The sequence below is a fragment of the Cryptomeria japonica genome, chromosome 1, assembly GCF_030272615.1.
Source record: "Cryptomeria japonica chromosome 1, Sugi_1.0, whole genome shotgun sequence".
Taxonomy (NCBI): Eukaryota; Viridiplantae; Streptophyta; class Pinopsida; order Cupressales; family Cupressaceae; genus Cryptomeria; species Cryptomeria japonica.
Window position 1 is genome coordinate 386,701,686 of NC_081405.1, and position 23,665 is coordinate 386,725,350.

Sequence of the window (23,665 nt, forward strand, 5' to 3'; positions counted from 1 at the left end):
GTTAACAAATTTGAAGACAAATACCATAATATGGGGGATATATGGACTGATATTCAAGGATTCAAATTGTTCCTTTTCCACTATTGTTGAAGAACCAGACATGAACGTATTTGCAACCCATGGAGGATGAATTTAGGGAAAATAGTTGTCCCAAATATATTTGTAAATGTAGACCTTGTCAAGCTTTTGGCCAAACACTATAATTCACACCTTAAGGCTATTTGTTACTAGCAAGGAAACCCATTTGTGCATTTTTCTAAAAGTGCAGTTGAGGAAGTCTTTGGTTTTGAGGATGTATGTGACTTTTAAATTTATTTATGAGAATTTGAAAAATGAATATTGGAGGTTGATCACCACCTACAAGAGTTGGAGATTGTCACTATATAGACCAAGAGTGGATGTGAATACAGTACCATTGATAGATGATGATGGGCTACCATTCAGTGTGGATTTAATTGAAAATTATTTTATATACACATACTATACTATTGGACATGTGTTAGGGGTTGAAGTCACTGGGCTCATGTCAATCGAGCCTATGTTGATAGTTGTAGATATCCAGAGCCACAACCCTACAAATTTTGACTATACAACACAAGTTCATCGATTAATTGACCTATCCCTCACAACAACCAAGAAGGACCCCTCTCAGATATCACTCAAGCATTACTCTATTCTGATGCATATGGGCCCAAGAGATAGGAAGGTACTAATCAGTCATCAAATTATATTTAATCATATTTAAAAAAATTATATTTTTAGCTTCAATTAGGATAAATAAGTAGAAGATAGGAGTAAGGAGAATAATAAAGAGAAGTAGAAGTAAACAACTAGTGATCCGATCATTCTATTTTAGAAGTTCATGCCATTCTTAGATAGAAGATAGAATCAAATAGAAGTGACTAATCTACTATAAAAGGAATCAACTAGGAGATTTAGTTGGTGAGTAGGTACACCCTTCTAGGTCCTACAGAACCTAAAGTGAAAAGGAAGTTAACCATTATTTGGTTACTCCTATTAGTTGGCCAAAACAATTGAGAGGTTTGAAGATAGGATTTGGAATAAACTTAGAACTTTCCAATCTATTGGTTTGGGAACCAACATAAGGAATTGGGGTAAAAGATACTTTACACCCTCCAATGGGTATAAGATCCTTCAATTTAGGAATGAAGCCTTCACAAAGCCTTTTGTGTCTTCTATCCAAGCTTCTAAACCAATTCCCACTTCTCCTTCCAATACATGTCTTGATAATGATAAGGGCTCTTTATAATTTTAATACTAAGAATGAACCCTCTGTTAGCAACAACAAGATAAGGAAAACTGAGAGGGGGGGTGAATCAATTTCAACATATTAAAATAATTAAGTATAATCTTAGATATGATCAACTGCAGCAAAAAGAATAATAACAACAACAAACATAAAACCAATATTTTTGACGTGGAAAACCCGGTTAATGGAAAAAATATAGTGGGAACCTACCCATAATGAGATGATATTTAGTATTGTGTGTAAACATTACAATGGGGAATCCACATGCATTCAGGCACACTCCCTAGAGCTCACTACTCAAATTACAATGAACCAAAAGGATCCAACCCTCAGGGAAGGTTCACTACCTTAAAAAAATATTCAGACTACAATCTGGAAAGAATGAACTACAAAAATAGCATCTGGTAATGCCTGATGATAGTTTCAGTTAAGCTCAAATGTCTGATCTTCACCAATCTCTTCTCTACACACCACATTGAAAGATGAATTCACTTGTTCGCACATACACCACTCTTTGAAAATGCAGACTCAACACCCTTACACCAAATTACATGAATATAAAACTAATTTATACAATAAATCAACCTTGACTACAAGGTCGGCCAAACCCATAACACCTAATTACAAAATTACATCACACAATACTTAAATCAACTACCAGACCAATATAATGACATAGATAGCATAAAATGGACCTAAATCAAATCTCCAAATGCTCATCACCATCAAAAATCTCTCCAAGACCAACCACAACACGTTACACCACTAAAATACCACATACCACGAAGAGAATCACCGAACCAAGAAAATCATCAAGTACTCACACAATAATCAATGCATATCACCAAGCTAAATAGGACATGATTAGGAAACACCAACAATCAAGTTAGAACCATTTACAATAGTTGCACCAACACCACTAATGCAAATCTCCATCAATAAACATGTCAATGTTCAAGAATGCTCAACACCAGCAACTCGGATAAGAAAGATAGCTTCTGGAGCACCAAATCATGAACCACTTGAAACGAAGATACACATGAACATAAAAGATCTACCAAATCCACAACACAATATATCATCATACTGGAGCTCACAAAATCAAAAACCAGGCTTTGTTAGCCACTGAACAGAAAGACCAAAACATCAAATGCAATCATTAGATCAAGTGATACGATCAACAAGATTTCTACATTACTAAAGCTGATTCTCTACAATACCAAAACATAGGAATATGTTGACATTAATGACAATAACATATCCTAGTTGTAGAAATGTTTAACAATCTCCCCCTTTGGCATTGATGGAAACATATAAATGTGAAAAACAATCAATGCAAAGAAATGAATTAACATCAACAAAATCCAACAGGCTCCCCCTAAGATCATGCACACAAAGCTCCAAAGATAAAATAGTTTTTCACATGCTTCTCTTTCCCTTTGACAGTAATGCCAAAGATATAAACTGATTAAGCTTCTCTCCCCCTAACAACACAGTCATAACTCTGAAACAACTCATTAAATACTCTAGTAGAGTAGCAGCATCAACTCATCAACCTGAACAAAAAGATAAGACTGTAAAATCCACTGGATTGATGCATCTCAATGCACCTAATTCTCATCAGGAAGGGAAGAGACCGCTAACTTGTCTCTCAAATGCAAAAAAGTATATATAGGCAAAGGTTTAGTGAAAATATCTGCAATCTGATCTTTTGTAGATACATACTTTAGTTTTACTTCTTCATCGCTAACTTTCTCCCTCAAAAAATGATACTTAATTGATATATGCTTCATTTTAGAATGCACTACTGGATTCTTAGAAATATTAATAGCACTTAAATTGTCACAGTAAATACTAGTAGGATCATCATACACAACTTTAATATCTTTCAACATTTGTTTCATCCAAACTACCTAAGTACAATTTGTAGCAACAACAATGTATTTAGCTTTAGCAATAGATAGAGATATAGCATCTTGTTTCTTTCTCGCCCATGAAACCAACTTCTTCCCCAATAAGAAAGCTCCATCGGTAGTTCTCTTTCAGTCATCTACATCACCCACCCAATCAGAGTCAATATAGGCACATAGCATAAAATCATCATTCTTCGGATACCATAGGCCATAGTCAACAATTCCCTTCAAGTATTTGAAAATTCTATTAACAACAGTAACATGAGTCTCTTTAGGATCAGCTTGAAATCTAGCACAAAGACACACAACATGCATAATATCGGGTTTAGTATGAGTCAAGTACAACAATCCATCAACCATAGATCTATACAAGGTTTGCTTCACTTTCTTAGATTCATCATTCTGACAATTTGCATCCAATCACCATAGGATTTCCAACAAGTTTAAAATCATCTAACCCAAATTTACTCAACAATTCCTTCACATACTTAGATCGAGAAATGAAAATACCTTTACCCGTCTGGGTAATCTGCAATCCTAAGAATAATTTCATCTCACCTATCATAGACATCTCAAATTCCTTTTGCATATAATCAGCAAACTTCATACTTAAATCATCATCTCCTCCAAAAATAATCCCATCCACAAATACTTCAACAATCAAAAAGTTATCATTGTCAAACTTAAAGTATAAGTTACTATGAGCAGTACTTTTACAAAATCCTAACTTCATCAAATACCTATCTAGTCTTGTGTACGAAGCTCTAAGGGCTTGCTTCAGTCCATACAATGCTTTGTTCAATATGCATATCATGTCTCCTTCATCTGATAATTAAAATCCTTTTGGTTTCTCAATGTAGACTTCCTCCTCAAGATCACCATTCAAAAAGGCTGATTTGGCATCCATCTAATAAACTTTGAAATTCTTATAAGTAGCATATGCAAGCACAAATCTAATAGCTTCAATTCTAGCTACAGGGGAAAAAGTTTCTTCATAATAAATACCATCCATGTGAGAGCATCCCTTACATACCAATCTTTCTTTGTTTCTAACCACTTCACCAGCTTCATTCAATTTATTCTGGAACACCTATTTAGTGTGAATCACATTTTTGTCTTTAGGTCTTGGATCAAGCTCCCCAGTGTTATTCTTTTCAATCTGATTCAACTCCTCCATAGATTTTATCCAATTCTCATCCTTACATGCTTCAGCAACATCTTTAGGCTCAATCTTAGAAATTAGACATATCTCTTCAGCAACAAGACTTCTCCTAGTCATCATACCCTTATTCTTATCACCAATAGTCTGATTCTTAGAGTGATTCAATTTCACATACCTCAAAGTCTTAGGATTTTTCTGATTCTCAGGCTCTTGAAGTCCTTCATCAGCAATAGAAATATCTGGATCAAATGTCTCTACTTGATTAATCTGCTTCAGGATCTCAATCTATGCAGACGTAGAGTCAATATCTCGTTCATCAATCTCATATGTGCATGCTCTGATCTGCATACCAAAACATTCATCAACTTTTACATTTTGACTTTCTACTATCTTTTTCAACCTCTTATTGTAACACCGGTAGGCCTTGCTCTTAGTAGTTTATCCCAAGAAGATTGCTTCATCACATCTTGCATCAAACTTTCCTAAATCCTCATCTCTTTTGATATAAAATTTCCTTCCGAAAAATCTAAAATATCTAACAATAGGAACATGACGAAACCATAGCTCATAAGGAGTCTTACAGGAATCACCTTTTATATCCACCTAGTTGAATGTGAAAACAACTTCCTTCCAAAAGGTTTGTGCAACATTTCCTTCAATCAGCATCATTCTAGAAGCATCCAAGATTGTTTTGTTTTTCCTTTCAACAACTCCATTCTATTGAGGGGTTCTAGGAGCAAATAATTGTCTTCTAATTACATTCCTCTCACAAAATGTATCAAACTCATTGGACATGAATTCTCCTCCTCTATCAGATCTCAGACACTTCAGCTTCAATCATGTCTCAGTCTCCACCTTTACTTTGAATATCTTGAATTTCTCTAATGCTTCTGATTTCTTCCTTAGGAAAGTCACCCACATCATCCTAGAGTAATCATCAATCAGCATCATGAAATAAATGTCACCATGCATTCTTCTCACTCTACTAGGACCACACAAGTCAGTATGCACAATATCTAATAGTCCACTAGATGTATACAATTTTCTCTTAAATGATGTTCTTGTTTGCTTCCCCAACTGACATTCTTTACATACTAGATTACAGGGCTTCACAATCTTCGACAAATCTCTAACAACTTGAGTAGAACATATCCTCACCATACAATAAAAGTTAACATGATGCATCCTCCTATACCACAACTAACTTTCATCTATCTGAGCAAGCAAACAAATTTTCTCACCAGCATTCAAGTGAAAGATATTTCCTTTAGTCTTATTCCCTCTTGCAATATCTACATCAGAGGCATCCAAAATCTTACATTTACCATTCTTGAAGTGCAAATCATATCCCTTGTCAACCATCTCTCCAACACTCAGAAGATTATGCTTTAATCCTTCAACATATAAGACATCATCAGTGTTATTTATACCATAAAAAGATATATAACATCTACCATGAATAACACAACCTTTATCATCTCCAAATCTTACTATACCACCATCATACCTTTCCATACTTATAAATTTACTTTTATCACCTATCATATGATGTGAACAACCATTGTTAATTACCCATTCATCTTTCTCTTCAATCTTAGCAGCCAAAGCTTTCTCCTCAATAATGCAACTTGTAGAATTCATTGATACCGCATCATCTTCTTTGATAGAAATAAAGGCAAACTCATCTCTTGAATTCCCATTGTCTAATTCTTCATTTGTCACACCTTCATCAGTAGTATAATAGTATCTCTTCTAATTTTTCTACTTTTGTTAGGGCTTGTAGGGCTTATCATGCTTATCAAATCTATCATATCTTTCATGCTTATCATACCTAGACATTCTTTCAGGACACCTAGAAGCAAAATGTCCTATCTTATTACAAGAGAAACATTTCAAAGGTAACTTTCCATCATACTTACCAGCTCCCTTAGGCAATCTCCAAGCAATAATTGCTTCAAGCTCATACAACTCTTTCTCTTGTTCTTCCATCTCTCCCATCTCTCTTTCATATCTTGAAAACCTAGATGAACTCTCTCCCATATCATACAGTTTCTTCCCGGATATAGAGGCTTTAAATGCAGTCTCAAATTTACCATGTGATTCTCAAAATTCTCTTAGCTCAAATGCAGCCATCTTACCAACCAACATATCTCTTATCACAGTAGTCACACTCCGGATCTAGTCAATAGTAGCAACTTTATCTTTATAAGCAGAAGGAAAGGATCTCAATATCTTAGAAACATTCTCATCTTCCTCAATAGTTCCACTGGCACATTTGATGTTCATAACAAGATCATTCACCTTAGCCATAAAGGTAGTTATATTCTCATCATCTCCCATCTTTAATGTTTCATATTTTTCCTTCAAACTCTACAGTTTAGCAACTTTAACTTGTCCATATCCTTCACACAAGATGTCAACCTTCTTCCAATCGCATGTGCAGTCTAAAGTCCCATCACATTAGTCATCTCTGAATCGGTCAAAGCACTCAAAAATGCTTCCTTAGCCCTTACATTATGTTTAGCTTCCTTAATCTCATCTGCAATAACTGGTCCATTCTAAGGAATATTGTAAACTTTCTTTGTAATCTTCCAATAGGATTCACCAAGACACTTCAAATTAACTTCGATCCAGTCCTTCCAGATAGTGTAATTATTTCCATCAAACTAGGACTCTCCTTCTTGAACACATAAGCTTCCATCTTCGATCTCCTCAAGTGGTTAAGCTTCTTTCAGAGGATCTAGCTTTGATACCACTTGTTAGCAATAGCAAGAAGGAAAACTGAGAGGGGGGCTGAATTTGTTTTCAATTGCAGCAAAAAGAAAGATAACAGCAACACACATAACACCAATATTTTTGATGTGGAAAACCCAATTAAGGGAAAAACCATTCTGGGAACCTACCCACAATGAGATGATACTCTATAGTAGTATGTGTAAATATTACAATGGGGAATGTACATGCATTCAGGCACACTACCTAGAGCTCACCACTCAAATTACAATGACCCAGAAGGCTCCAAACCTTAGGGAAGGTTCACTACCTTACAGAACGATTCAAACTACAATTTGGAAAGAATGAACTGCAAAAATAGCATCTGCTAATAATGCCTGATGACAGTTCCAATTAAGCTCAAATGTCTACTCTTTACCAATATTTGCTCTACACACCACACTGAAAGATGAATTCACTTGTTTGCACATACACCACTCTCTAATAATATAAACTCAACACCCTTACACAAAATTACATGAATATCAAACCCATTTATACAATTCATCAACCTTGACTATAAGGTCAGCCAAACTCATAAACCTAATTACAAAATTACATCAAATGATACATAAATCAACCACCAGACCAATACAATGACATAGATAGCATAACATGGACCTAAATCAAATCTCTAAATGGTCATCACCACTATAAATCTTGCCAAGACCAACCGCAACACGTTACACCACCAAAACACCACATAACATGAAGAGTATCACCGGACCAAGAAAATCATCAAGAACTGACACAATAAGCAATGCGGATAACCAAGACAAATAGGACATGATTAGGAAACACCAACAACCATGTTAGAACCATCTGAAATAGCTGCACCAACACTATTTATGCAAATCTCCATCGATCAACATGCTAACATTCAAGAACACTCAGCAGCAACAACTTGGATAAGAAAGAGAGCTTCCAGAGCACCAAATCACAAACCACTTGAAATGAAGATACATGTGAACATCAAAGACATTCTCCCAAATCCATAACACAAGATATCATCATATCAGAGCTCACCGGATCAAAAAATAGACTCTTCTAGCCACTTAATAGAAAGACCAAAACCTCAAATGCAATCATCGGACCAAGTGATATGATCAAGAAGACTTCCAGATCACTAAAACCAATTCTCTGCAATACCAAAACACAGGAATATGTTGACATAAATGACAACAACATATCCTAGCAGCAGCAATGTCCAACACCCTCTCCTCTAAACATTTTAGTATGATACTGAAAATTGTAAGATAGATAATAGAGAGAGAGGAAAGATAGAGGAGAAGAGAAGAGTGTGTCAATAAAGGTGCTACTAAGCATGTCAAGGTGGGTGTTGACAGAATGAGAGAAAATAAAGAAAGGAAACAAAGAGTAGAGGAAGTTATTCTAAAAGATCTATATTTAAAATTTGATGAGATGTAAGGAATGGTAACTACATTTTAGATAACTTTCAAAAGATTTGACCAAAGGAGGTCATTGACAGGGCCTAGTAGTATCAATATGGCTCCTACCCTTCCACACCCCTTAAAAGATTTAAGTAATGTCATAGTCAAATTAGATGACATGTCCAAGGTGCTATTACAGACAACAACAAAAATTCCATTTTGGATTGATGAACATCTAGAGGAATTAGTTAATTTGTGAGAAAATTAAGAGAAGGTAATGAAGAGAAACAAGTAAATAATAAAGAATTCAATAAAGAGGTGTGGCTAGAAGAAATGTATTTTACAAATCAAAGGATAAAAATAAATGTTAAATAAACACTGATAAACCAAAACCCATCGCTACCTAGCAATGAAAATCAAACAATTGAGATAAAAGAGACATCAAATCAAATAGAGAAGAAAGAATACAAGACAAAAGAAGAAGAAAAGAAAACCAAAGAAATAGCGAGCAGGTTGTCCTTTGGAACAAGATACTAGGAGAAGACTATTTTGATATCAAGTTAGAGATGTTAGAATCAATGACAGTCTCAAAGACACTTTGAGGGGGGGGGGGTGAATCAGTGTCTAACCAGTTAGCAGAATATTTAAACTTATTAAGAACTTTGTATCCAAAAATAGTGTACCGATAAATAAGAATTAATGCAGCAAATAAGAATAACAAAGACAGCATAGAGAACACACCATAACACAAGATATTAACAAGGAAACCCGGTGTGGGAAAAATCTTAGTGGGATTTGTGACCCACAATATTCACTCACTGGCCAATGAATAAATATTACTTACAATGAGAGGCATGCACATGTAGGAAGCCTAGCAGCCTAGAGCTCACTGCTCAACTACAAAACAAAAGTTTCACTGACTTACAAAATAGATTATCAAAATCCAATACAATATACTACTTTAGATCAGCATCAACTATGTCAGGTTCAGTACCGGTTTAAGCTCATTCTATAACCAAAACCTTTTCTATCAACTATATCACCTTATACAAAATATTATCTATATTCTCTCACTCTCATCATATCCTCTCATATCAAAATGACATATAAGATCTCATACATATATATTAGTCTTTTACAATATGTCATGTCATCCTTACAAGAGATAATTATAATGTAAGACAATAAATAAAAGTTTATTCCATGTCGGCTTGAGTGTCGGTAAGCATTATTGTCATTGTCGATGAAGTGCCTGTCGATGTATGTAGAAGTCCATTGTCGATGCTAGTAGCTGTCGGTGGGTTGCCAGGTGATTGCCTGTTGGTTGCCATCAATGACAACATCAACTATTCTCATAAGAGTGTAGAATGCCAACAATCTCCCCATTTGGAATTGATGGCAACACTCATGAGAAAAATCCAAAAACTAAAGTCCAAAAAGTTTCCAAAAAGATGTGCTCCCCTTGAGAAAATGATCTCCTCTGAGTAAGCAATTTTTCTCTCCACTACTCCCCCTTTGACATCAAAGACAAAGGTTTGTCAAAAATAGTCAAATGAGTGTAAAAATTTCACCTCAAAGTATGTAACCGGTTGGTTACAATCTGAAAGATATCTGCCAAAACTAGATTTAGACTCTGTATAAACCTTTTGTTGTCATTCAAGGTTGCCTCAGTCTGTTGGATTGTGTGGGTGAGATAGTGCATGTGATCTTCCAGTGATCATTCTCCCTAAAGTAATGCCTTAGATATTTCTATTCTCTGAGAAATAAGATTGTCCAACTTGGGACCAAGTTTATTTTTAAGCTCTCTGGTATTAGACCTTATCCTTCTCTTTTATTTCTCACGTTTCTCTATTTTTTTTCTCAAAACCTTCCATCTCTTGCTCAAAAACTGATATGTGACCAGATGAACCGATTATGGTATCATCTATGTCATCAATTTCCTTTTGTGTTTTATAGATCTCCTTCTCTATGTCCGCTGTCAGAAGGTAAGGTTTGCATGTTTCCCTGTATAGCTCTTTGTACTCCAAAATTGTAGAGTTTAGTGCCGGTAATAATGTATTCAGGTGTTCTGTACACTTCTTTATGGTGTCATTAAATAATTTGTGCTTCTCTTTTTCAACTCTCTCCTTTATTGTATCTTCATTCACTTTATCAATTGTTATTACATTGTCAGTAATAAATTTGGACAATGTGTCCAATTTTCCTAAAGAATCCTTAATATGATCTATGTTACAATTTGGTGCAATCAATTTAAGAATTGGTATAGTGTTATCAATTGCCTTGTATGCCAATGCATTGCAATCCATTATCTTTTTTATTGAATCCAAAAGTACCTCTGTAACATTGGTACATCCAAATTCACTTGTTGATGTGTTGGATGTCTGACCAATTGCCTTTATTACCTTTGTGCTTCCATCAGTTGTAACCATTTTACTTGTGTTTACCTCCGGTGGATCAGTCTGGGTTTGCATCTCAACTTGCAAGGGTTTCTCAGACTGCTTTGATGTCTCAGTGATTGTTAGTTTCTCTGCCTTAGTGTGTACCTCTACCTTAGTAGGTTTCTTAGTAATTTCAACTGTCAGTATCTCAGTCTCCCATGGTCCTATGCCAGCATCTGTTCCTTCAGTAGGTTTCTTAGTTTCTAATGGTTGTGTAGGTTGAGTTGGGATTTCAACTTCAACAATCTCTACCGGTTTCTTTGCCAAGTTTCCAGTGTCAACATTGTCTTCCTTATCCTCTGAACTATCCTTGTCCACAACAATATTCACTTCCTGAGTATCTACATTCATGGTGAAAAGTATCTTAGATTCAGGATTTGTGTCATCATGTGTAACACCTTCAGTGTTAATAATCAGTGGATCATCTATATGTACTGGTGCAGTATACAAAGGTGGCGGTAAATTATCAGTGATCTTGATGTTTGGAATACCACCAATTTTTCATTTTCCCTTGTCCTTATCCTTCTAATACACTTTAAATGTCTTCTTTGGTTGGTTCATTTCCTCTTGTTTTTTCTTCTCCACAAAAATATATCCCAATTATCAACAGTTTCATCTGCAATCTCTTTTACTCTTCGTGCCATTAAACTTACTTGTTGATGTCCACTAGCAAAAATAGATCGGTTAGCCTCAAAAATTAATTCATCAATTTCCTCTTTTGAATTTACAGGATGTACAGCTAGAAGTTTTTCAACCTTCAATTTCTTATCTAATTCCATTACTACAATCCTTTTTGCTTCCAATCTTCTATACAAATCATTGGGTAAGTCATCCACAACTTCAATTAAAACCTTTTTATATATGTCCAGATGTAAAATTATACTGTTCTCAATGCTTTCCCTATCAGAATCATTAAATGTGTTATACAGTTTGTGTACATTGGCCAAATTTCCATCATCAGTTATCTCATTAAGTAAATCATTCAAAGAAGGGGTAACAGGTTGTTGTTTCTTCTTTGGTGTCAGTTTCTTTGGTGGTCCCCTTACTGCCTGTTGTTTCTTCCACAGAGTCCTTGCTCTCTTAGGTGAAGGAGAGGGTATCGGTGAAGGTTTTCTCTTCCTCCTTTCAACTCTTTTAAACTCTATTGGTTTCTCACTGTCGTTTCCAAAAGATGTGTCAACCGATGAAATATGTGCCTACGGTTGAAGTCCTTCAAGCTCACTAGCCGATATGCCACTAATGTTCATTACATTTTCCTTGATTTCCTTAACTTTCTTAGAAGCATCTCTAACAATTTTTTCTCTTTTCTTCCTTTTCTTCAACAAATTTACCTCTCCTTCAATAGTCTCAGCACTACCAAAGACCTTTTCTGATGGTTCCCTTGGTGCTTCCAGTAAAGCTTTTGCATATGTCTCCAGAATGTTAAGATCTACCTCAAATCCCATTTCGGTCACCCATATAGTCCTAGGGAGTACAGCCTCCATCCATGTCTCATCTCTCTTGATAACAAAATAGATTTCTTTGTTATATTTGTCCACTACACTCTGTGGTAGCCTTTCTCTAGTTCTCATTTTAGCTTGGAAATTTTTGAAGTATTCAATCATGTTCTCATCTCTAGCAATTCCCATGTCGTTAAAAGCTTCCTGAAGTTGTTTTCCTACTGGTATATCATATCCAAAGTCTTTAGGTCCAGTACCAGGGATCTCCTTAGTGAAATAGAACATTAAACATACCAAAATATTTCCAAAGCGGAATGTCCCTTTCTTATCTCCTTTGATCTTTTTCAAATTGTCAATAAGTTTATCTTTTAGCCATTCACACACATCTATCATTGCATTGGTATTAACCATCTCATAAGCATTGTTTATACAAAGACTAGAAACTGAATTTAGCCTGTTAGCATGTGTAGTCTTGTAACCTAGCACCATACTTACAAATCTCACGTTGATGTCTTTGATATCATTCATTCTCAGTGATCTATTGTCAAATGTTGCTCCAGTTAGGGTCATTACTTTTTTGTTAGGAATCTTCTTAGTCTTATCAGGTATGTTGCCGATTGAGGGTAAACCAATTACTACCCTAATTGCTTGCCAGGTTATTTTGCAAATAGAATCCAACCATAAGAATTCTCCATGTGCTCTACTCAAGACAATTCTTACTACTTCCTCTGGAAATTGGGGAATGTTCAGTATCTCCACAAAACCTAAAGTTTCTATGATTTTGTGTTCAGGTTTGACAGCACCATTTTCATCACAAATTACCTTAGTAAACATTTTCATTAATTCTTCGAAACCTATTTCTTCTATATTGCAATGTATATAAATCCTAGGGTCTTCTACAAATGCTACACCTTTAGGAATTTTTGAAAATGCCCCTATAGAGTCATCTTGCTTAGCAACTTCAGGAATTATTTTAAATACAGGCCTAGGGTGTTTCACATTTTCCATAATAGAAGGGTTCAGAATAAACTTGGGAGTAGAAGAAGAAGCCATTGAAAAATACCTTTAGCTGCCTGAAGATATTCTGAATGCCTGAAGAAATCACTTTGCACCTTCGCCTTGAATGCCTTCGCTCTATTTTCGTGTTCTCTGCTACTTTGATTGCTTGATGAGTCAAAAATGAGGGAAATCGGCTTATTTATAATAACATTTCTCTCACCAACCACATTAAATGCTCATCGGTTAAGTGAAAACTTAACACATCTACTGGTAAGGAAGAAATCTATCTTCTCACCATCAACCAAGGGTAATCTACATGATTTTCAACTTGTTGCAATACCCCCAAAGGGTTACTTTTCAGTTGGATGAAGGATCTCCTGCTAGTGGATGATTACTCTGTTCTACCAGTATAGAGACAGTTTCATCAGCTAGCTAATCTCTCTTCCTAATCCATTGTTTTGAAAATTCTTGCTTTACCTCATCTACCTTTTCTTCTGTTTCAAACGGGATCCTTTATTGTTCGCCGGTGAAGTCTTGCTTCTACAAAATCTAGCAATGTGTCCAATCTTATTACAAGCATAACAAGTCACATTATTCCTTTGAATATCCTTTCCATATCCTACATCGGTTTGTGTTTTGCATTGATTAGATAAGTGTCCATATCTTCCACAAACATAGCATTTCACATTCATTCTGCAATTTTCTGAAATATGACTGACTTTGTTGCATTTGGAACTTTGACCGGTGGGTGCATTAATATTCTGATTGTTTCTAAATGTACATTGATTTGGTCTATGACCATATTTGTTGCTGTAGACACCTAAAAATGGTCAAAGCTTGCGGAGTCGTACTTTAACATTTGTGCATTGCCTTATTTTAGGGTTTTTGCATCCCATTAACATTTTTCCTATGTCACGCACTTGGTTTTTATCATTTGCGAGCATTGAGTCCTTCTTCTGCATTCTTTATTTATCTCGCTCTCGAATTTGGTCTTGTCGATAATAATCTTCAGTCATGATTTTGGTCAATCTTATCCTGTCGCATCAATGTGCGTGCTAATTTGTCATCATTTTGGACATCGTCAATCCTAATTAGGGTTTTGTCCTCTTGTCAATCTTGTCATTTTGCGATCGATTTGTCATCGATCATTGTCCTCTTATCAATCTTTCTTGTCGTTTTGTGATCGATTTGTCATCGATCATTATCATTTCCAATGTTGTCATTTTGCGTTATCATTTTCAATCTTGTCATTTTGCGATCAATTTGTCATCGATCGTCATCCTTCTCAATCGTGTCAATTTGGATCAATTTGTCATTATTCCTCGTAAATTGATGCATTTATCAATCAAATCATTTATCACATTGATCATTTATAAATTCAAAATCATGATCGAATCAACATCAAATCAATTTTATATCAAGACCTAATTGTCGTCCTTGCATTTCTAATTTATCTTCTACGGTTTTATGATTTATTCATTTAACCTTGTTTGTCATTTTCTCTCCATTTTCTCCCTCTAGGTTAAATAATTTATTTATTTATCCTAGGTCTTCGTGTCACAATTAAATGTTTAATTTAATTGGCTAACTAATTATTCCTCTTTTTGTGAATTAATTAATAAATGACAAATTATTAATTGATTTACCTAATTTCTCCTAACTCCTAATTTCCTAATTTTTCATTCCCTCTTTGTGAATTAATTAATAAATGAGAAATTATTAATCAATTCACTAAATTCCTAATTTCTTCATTCTTAATTCACTAATTTCCTAATTTCTTCATTTCTAATTTTCTAATTCCTAATTTCCACCTATTTTCTAATTTGTCAAATTCAATTTCCACCTAATCAAATGTTTCTCTCTAGTTCTCCCTATTTTTGTGCTTCAGTGGAAGCATGAATTTCTCATGCGTCATACTATTGGCATAGCAAGATGTCATAAGCTTTTAGTCCTCTAACCTTTGCATTGGTAATATGTCATAATTTATGACATAGAAGGTGTCATAACCTTCTTCTTTCCACTCAATTGTGCCATTTTTGAAATCAATTGCCTCTAATATCGATTTCATGCTAATCTTGTCTTTTCTCCAATTTCTCTATAAATTGGATCAATTTCTTCAACCAAGACTAATCACTTTGTCGAATCATTCACACTTTGAGTATTCTTGAGCAATCATCTTGTCTACTTGCTTTCATATCATGATCATGCACTAGTAGGTGAGATCCACAACAAAGCTATTTGAAGGAGAAAGAAGGACAATGGAGCCACATGAAGGAGACATTCAAATCTGCACTTGGCTAGCTTAATTTTCAAATCTTGAATGTTTTGTTTTCATGTCTTTATTGAGTGTGTTAGGATTGATCATTGCATTTGAGCTTTTGTGATTGAGCTAATGAACTAATATTTAATTGCTTTGATGATTTCTGATTTCCTAGCTATATTAATTGGTGAACCCGACGTGAACTAACCACTTAATCATGCTTTTGAGTGCTTTTGAGTTGATTTGCAGGTTAAAAACCCAAGAAATAGGGTAATGCAGGGTTTTCTTGGAACTTCTGCATCTGTGTCAAGCATTCTGCACCTGTGTTATGCATTTTGTGCCTGTGTCAAGGACAATTTGCACCTGTGTCAAGCATTTTGCGCCTATGTCAAGACTTCTGGTCCTGTGTAGGGACAGAAACAGAGGTAAAAGGCAGTGTGTTTTTACTTGCAAATTGTTCTATTTTGCATGTTGTTTATGCTTTTTGGTTTTTTGGTACTGATTCTCTGTGCAGAACCTTGGCATATGCATGGAAAAGACAACAAATGAAACTACTAACACGTTTTATGCAGGTTCGATAGTCAAAGACTAAACATATCAAACTTCTGACTTGGGTTTTTGCAGGTTGCCTTGGACTACAACTAAACTTTGTGTTTGAAATTAATGTTTAGGCACCTAGTATGATTTCTAAATAGGATGGAATGAATGTATGTTTGCTTTGATTGTTGAGTTTGACATTGGAGTAGGAGAGTATGCTCTCATCCTTCTTAGGGTGATCAGAAATCTAGATCTTCAATACCATGCTCATGTTTTTGACTGTGTGTCGCCTTTAGAGGGCCTACCTTCCCGACCATTTGCTTTTGCAAGCAAGTGACAATCGTGAGAAGGGAATGAACCAAAGTGAGTACAGCTAGAATACCTTGGCATTCTAACTCACTATAAACAAATACCTAATGGGCAAAATCTTTGAAGGAAGGGTTACATGGGAATTGTAGTTACTTGGGAAGTGATGACCCTTGAACTATTTCTCATATCAACATCTAAGTAGGGCCTCATGGTCTAAATCATGCTTGCATGACTACATTTGTTTGGTATCTTGATGGGCTTAATGTCTCAATCACGCTTGCGTGACATCAAGGAGTAATGCTTAACAAAAATTCTTACTAAACACCTTGTATTTAGAGGCCAAAAATCCTTCTAGTTGCTTGAAAAGCACAAGTTCGAATACTTGGGAGAGATACTAAGTTCGCCATGGAGAGATTTCCATGGGGACTAATGCTTGGCTTCCCTGAGAAGTGAGTGTCGTGGAGGGGAGCCCGTGGGGTCAAGCATCTATGTATTCTCCTTGAATCTCATAACGAGTCTACCTCTCAAGTACCTACTGTCCTTACCTACCATAAGAAATGTGTGAATGAGCATGATTGTCTTGAGTCTAAGTTAAAATATCTTGTCTTCTTTGCTTGTCAAAAGTTGAGTTGTGTCTCATTTCAAAAACAAGACAAATTGATTCAAAACAAGGTTAAACACAAGAGTATTTCATTCAACAAAGTTCAAAAAACCTTCAAACATGGTTGTCAAACATTTTTCAAAATCTTGTCTCAACATTCATGTCACTTAGATTTAGGTTCATCCTAGGTTTGCATTTTGTAAATTCATTGTCAACTACCAAGGTTAGGTTTCACCTAGGTCATACTCCTTTGCATATCAATAAGGGTCATCCATTTGCATGTGTCCTCTTGCATTAGAGTAATACCATTTCATAATTCAACCTTAGGTTTTGTCTTAGGTTGACATTGTCATACATTTTGCATTTGCATCCTTGTCCTCATAACATTAGGTCACATTTGCATACCCTAGGTCTCTTCATTAAGCTTAGATCATTTTCATATCATATCCTAGGTCATTGTCATAATCATTCCTTTCTTGCACGTAGTCTCAAAAACTAGGTTTTGTCATACTTGAGTAATCCAAATCTTTGATAAACCCTAAGTCATTGTTAGGAAGTCTAGACCTTATCAAACTTTTGTCTTTTTGTCATCAATGTCATTTGGTCAAACCTAGCTTAGTATCCAAGCATATAGGGGAGACATTGTCATTTTGTCCTTTTGTCACTTGGTCCTTTTGTCCTTTGAGGTCTAGACATCATTTCAATTTCCTAAGGGTCAGATTTTTAGAATTGCCTTCATAAGTTTGTCAAAATCTTGAAAAACAACAAAAACATTAAGTTGCATTGTCATCCTTTAGGTTGCATTTGTCAATCCCATTAGTTGCATTGCATAGTGACATGTTTGTTGAAATGAGGTCTCAACCTTATTACAAAGCCATGTCATCACAATTGAGAAATCAATCATGTCAATCCAATCTCTACATGTCTCAAAACTTGGATCAAACTTTTTATGATGAAACAAGTCTCCAAATACAAAAACTAGAGGAGAAACTAGCTCAAGAAAATGAGATATTGGAACAAAGAGTGAAAAACATTGAGAAGAATAGATCACAAATGTCCAAAATGTTTCAAAAATTTCCAGGTCGAAATCCAAAGATTGAGCCAATTGATGTAAGATCTCTTCTTGAACGATCAGACATACCAGCTCTCCTCTCACTAATAGAGCTGATGAAACAATTTCAAGAAAAGAGACAACATCAATTTCAACATTATGTGCCTCCACAACAAGAACAAGAAGGTGTTTACTATCAATCATATTTTCAACCAATACAACCAATGGTTCAACCAATTGTTCAACATATACAACCAATACAACCAATGGTCCAATTTCAACAATATGTCCAACCAACTATACAATGTCCACAAATGGTTCAACCAATGGTGGAATATCAATGTCAACAACCACAACCAAACATTCAAAAATAAAGGTTGCAGCACACACCAAGCCAAATTTTGAACATGTCAAACCAATTTGATCAACATCTAGTTTGAAATCAAAACATGACATCAGATCAGAACCAACTCCTTGCCAAACAAGTTCAAATTCCAGATACAACTATGTCAAAACCTCGAAAGAAAGGTGGCTTTATTGCAATGATCTTAAGGAAACTACCAAGTGAATTCTTTGAGGAAGATCAAAATAATACACTTATTTCTAGCAATGCCTCATCCCCTCGCAAGCAAATTGACTCTCCAGTGGCATCTATCCCTACACCTTTAGAAGTTTCACAAGAACCTTCCATATTGTCCTCATCAAACAATACACCCAAGGATGCAATTATCCAAGGGCTATCCATAATTGATTGCCAAGATAATCCAATTCATGATGCACATCCTTGTCATGTTTCAGAAATACAAGACCCAATGTCACCATGCACTTTATTGCCATTACCTGTTTTAGAGGACCCCATTCGAAGTCCCTCTTCCTCATGTTCAAGCATTGATTCCTTGCCAGAATCCATCACAAATGTTCAAAGTGCATTTCCTTCATGCCAAAACATTGGTTCCTTGTCAGAATCCCCCATGCATATCCAAAGTCCAACCCCATGTCAAGAGGATAATTTAGAGCATGAAGAAATGAGTCCTAAAGAAAATCAAGATCAAGATCCTGAAACCTTATCATCCCATCCAATTATTGACCAGGACCCCATGTTCCCAGACACTCACAATGATTACCCTATTCTTGTCCATCCTATCCAAAGTCCTATTGACACTCCATTCCCCAAGAAAGATCAAGATATCCCAGTCCATCCAATACCAAATGATCCCCTTCCATTTCACGAAAAAAATGTCCTTTCAAATCCCATTGGCATTTCACTTCCTAAGAAAGATCAAGATATCCTTTCCATCCTTTCTGATGATCCCATTAAAAGTCAAGAGCAAAGCACCTTTGAAGAGGATTCCAATGATCTTCCTCCTTGTCAACATCAAATTATTCCTTTAAATCCTCTACAAGATCCTTTTGTTCCTCCATCTCCTTGTCTTAATGCTCCATATACACTCTAAGATCGCATTTCTTTTGATGATCCCATTATTTCTCCCATTCCATCTCTTGAAGAGCCTGTCATTGTCCACTACACAATCCTAGTCCCCCTCATGATCCTAATCCCCCTCATGATTCTAATGTGTCAGTGCAAGATGTTCATGAACCCTCGACATGCATAATGGGTTCTTCCACTTTGGTGCAATCCGATCCACTTCAAGATATCATTATTTCTCTCATATCATATCCACCTCATAATGGACTCACGTCTTCTTCCCAAAGAAAAGAGTATCCTACAAGGCAAGATATTCATAAAGGAAAAGGAGTAGACCTTCATGAGAAAGAACCCCTCCATATCAAAGAAGATCTTAAGGGTCATGTCTACGCAACTCACTCTCAAGACGTTGGTATCCCTCCATCAAAATAAAAACATATCCCTTCCCCTTCATACCTTGCATCCATCTTAGGTCCTTATATCCCTTTGTCCTCTATGCAAGGTCAGCAAAGGCACACATCCTTGACTAAATTTCATCAATCCAAAAGAACTCCATTTCATTCATATCCATCCATGCATTCCTTTCCCCCTCCAAGCAATTTGGATGCCAAGTATAAAAATCATAAGTCTAGAAATCCACATGTATTCAAGGATCAACATGTCCAATATAATCGACATGTCAAAACAAAGAACAATATGATCTATAAAGAAAAATAAATATCCAAAAGGCCACAAAGGCCCACTGAGAAAAATAAAGCAAAGTCGAAATATATATGGGTTCCTAAATCCCTTGTGCAAGCAATGCACTCCAAGGAACCACAAAAGCATGAAAAATCAAAAACCATGTGGATCCCTAAGCGGCTCCTTGAAGCACAAAAGCCTAAAGAAATATCCAACTTGGCATCCAAAATTGCTATTCCTCCATCTAAACCTTCCAAGTCTATTTCTCCACCACCTTCTTCATCCGTTTTGGGCCCTTATATCCCAAAATCCATAGTCGTTCCTTCATCAAAATCTCATTATCCAAAATACATTTGTCCTCCATCAGTCCATCACCCCTCAAGGTGTGTGCCAATGTTGATCTTGCCTTCATTTCCATCCACTGAAGCACAGTTCTTCCAATACCCTATCCATTATCCAATGCATATTTTCCATCCTTTGATCCCTTTGATCCAATCCTTTGCATTAATCCTTGCCTTAGTTTCATCTTATTTTCTATGTCCTTATCCTACCAACGTCTCTGAGCATACTTTTAAAGGTCATGGTCCATTTTTTTTCAAGGTTACTATCCAAAAAAAAAAAGAAGCTTGAGTCCTTCTTCCATCCCCTATCATGTGTCCATCTTCTATTGAAAAAGTCAAAAAAAAAAAAAAAAGTGAAAATAGAAAAAAAAAGAGACAAAAAAGAAAAGAAAAAAGTAAAGAAAAAAAATAAGTCCACTGGTGAAAACCTGGCAAACAGGCGCCTTGGGCAAGTACCGTGATGAAAACCTAGCAAACATGCGTCATGCGTAATCTATGAACTTCTTGCACACCACACTTGGGGGCAGGTTTCCTCCTTCATATCCTTTTGTCCTTCATTGTTCCATTATCCTATCGAACCCCTATCATTACCCTCCATTATCCTATTGTCCCTCATATCCATTTTCTCTTTCCACCTTTGATCTTGACAAGGCTGAGGATCATCATGAGCATCATGCATCTTGTTTGTAGCTTTTAGTCTATCGTAGCTTTTGGTCTTTATCCATTTGCTTATTGTAAGTTTTCATCCATATTCCCTAGCTTATTGCAACTTTCTGCCACTATCCCTTAGCCTACACCGACCTTCAGTCCATGTCCCTTATCCATTCTTGGTCTTGCTTATCCTATCCATATCTTATCACTATCCATACACTCTTTCTGTCCCTTGAACTTGATCTGACATAAGGATGCAAAATTTAAATATGGTTTCAAAAACCTCTTGACATGTCCCTAATGCCATGTTCCTACTTTACATTGTCATATCCAGTCTCTTGTCCCATCATGCAATAGCCCTTGAAAATTGCATCTGTATAGTCTCCATAATAAAAGGCCTTTGTTTTACCTCTATCCACCAACATTTCAGAAAGCCTATTTATTCACCTGTCATATTCCTTGCCTTGCTAGACACTGGGGGCAAAATCATAAAAAAATTGAAAAATGTCCTCAAATAAAATAAAAAAATTGAAAAATGTCCTAAAATAAAACAAAAAAAATTGAAAAATGTCCTGAAATAATTCAAAAAAATTGAAAAATGTCTTGAAATAAATTCAAAAAAAAATCAAAAAAAATGTCCTGAGATAATCCCTAAAAAGTCAAATAAAGTCCTGAAAAAATGAACAAAAAAAATTTCAAAAACATTAAAATCCAAAAACAAGCATTTTGTCAATAAATGGTCCCCTTTGTGCATAGACAGATTGCTGAGCATACCTCCAACGACATGCAATCAATCATGCACTATGCTTTACTGAAATCACGCATTAATAGATGAACTTTTCCATCAAACCAGACATTCAAACTGATTAAAATTGTCATATCAATCAATCAACATCAATATCATTCGTCCTTGGCACACTATCATGGGTCTTATACAGGGTGTGGTATACTCGAAACCAGACTGTGTCCTGTCTTAGACGAGGCACCGCATGTCCTAAAACTAGACAGCATGATCGTCCTATCAGCACTTTCAACTTTTGACAAAGAAGATCAAGATGTTTGTTTGACTTGTTGGAATTTGTGCATCTTATCTTTTTATTGATTTATCTTTGGCTTCGATCATGTTCCTATGTTGCTCGATGATGTCACTGAGTGATTTAGAGTGACCGGGATGGTTCATGGTCCCTTTCTTTTTTTTGTGATTGTTGTTTTACTGCGATGTGTCTATCTTTTGCAAAAAGGGTTGCATTTCAGCTCTAGCCTTCAATGCCATGATGCTACGCATCCATTTTTCTATATTAAAATAAAGATTCTCACCTACAAAGTGCATTATGAAAGCAAGTTCTTCTTCGTCTCTAACTGTCCTCTGTCTCATTTTCTTCTTACTAACATTTCTTCCGTCCGTTCGAATAGTCAGTTTGGTCTAGTGCTCTGATTTCCCCAAACACATATGTTGCATCCTGCATCCATTCGGTTAGTACATTTACATTATATCAAACATCACATTGAGCATCGTATCAAGCATTTTATCCATTTCATATATCAATGCATTAAAAACACATTAAAAAAATACATCCATACATGTTCCACAATGGTACATAAAAAGTGCATATGCCATCCATACATGGAAAATAACATAAGTCATAACACATTGCATCCCATCATATCGATGCATATCATATCATATGTCACAATAATATCAGAGTACAAAATTGGACTGTCTGTCCTAAGTATGGCCCGCGGGCTGACTATATAATATCACACTACATAATGTCCACTGTCCATCATACGGAGCATGTGCCTCTATCACTGGGTGCTCCCTCTATCTTCCTCATCCCTGCCATGTCTCACGGATGATGTCCCTCCTGGTCCTGGCTATGGTGGTCTCATAGGTCCACTCACCCCCATGCTGCTCAATGACCTCCAAGAGCGTGCTCTGCTCTCTGTCCTCGATCGTGCCTGATATGATGCTACTCTCTGCTCTGGTGGAACTGCACTCTCATATAGTGTCCTCCAATGGCGTATCTCCTCTTCGGTCTCTACCAGCATCTGTACCATCTCCCATGCACTGGCATCCCTAATCGACCCAATATACTCAATGACTCTCTGTTCTTCTCGTTGTGCCTGAGCTATTGTTGTATCTCGAGCTGCTGTAAGTCTAGCTATCTCCGCTCTGAACTGCTCATGCTCTATCCTCAAGATGGCATTCTATCTCTCTAAAGTCACAATGTGATCATGCTGACTCGTTATGGTAGCCCTGCATATCTCCATCTCCTCTATGCTAGTTGTTTCTGGCTCTATGGATATATCCTGCAATGCCTCCTGCTCACCTGAATCTGGCTCATCCTCGTCATCCCCATCCTCATCTCCATCCTTGTCATCCCCCTCATCCTCATCCGTGCCCTCATCCTCCTTGTCCTCATC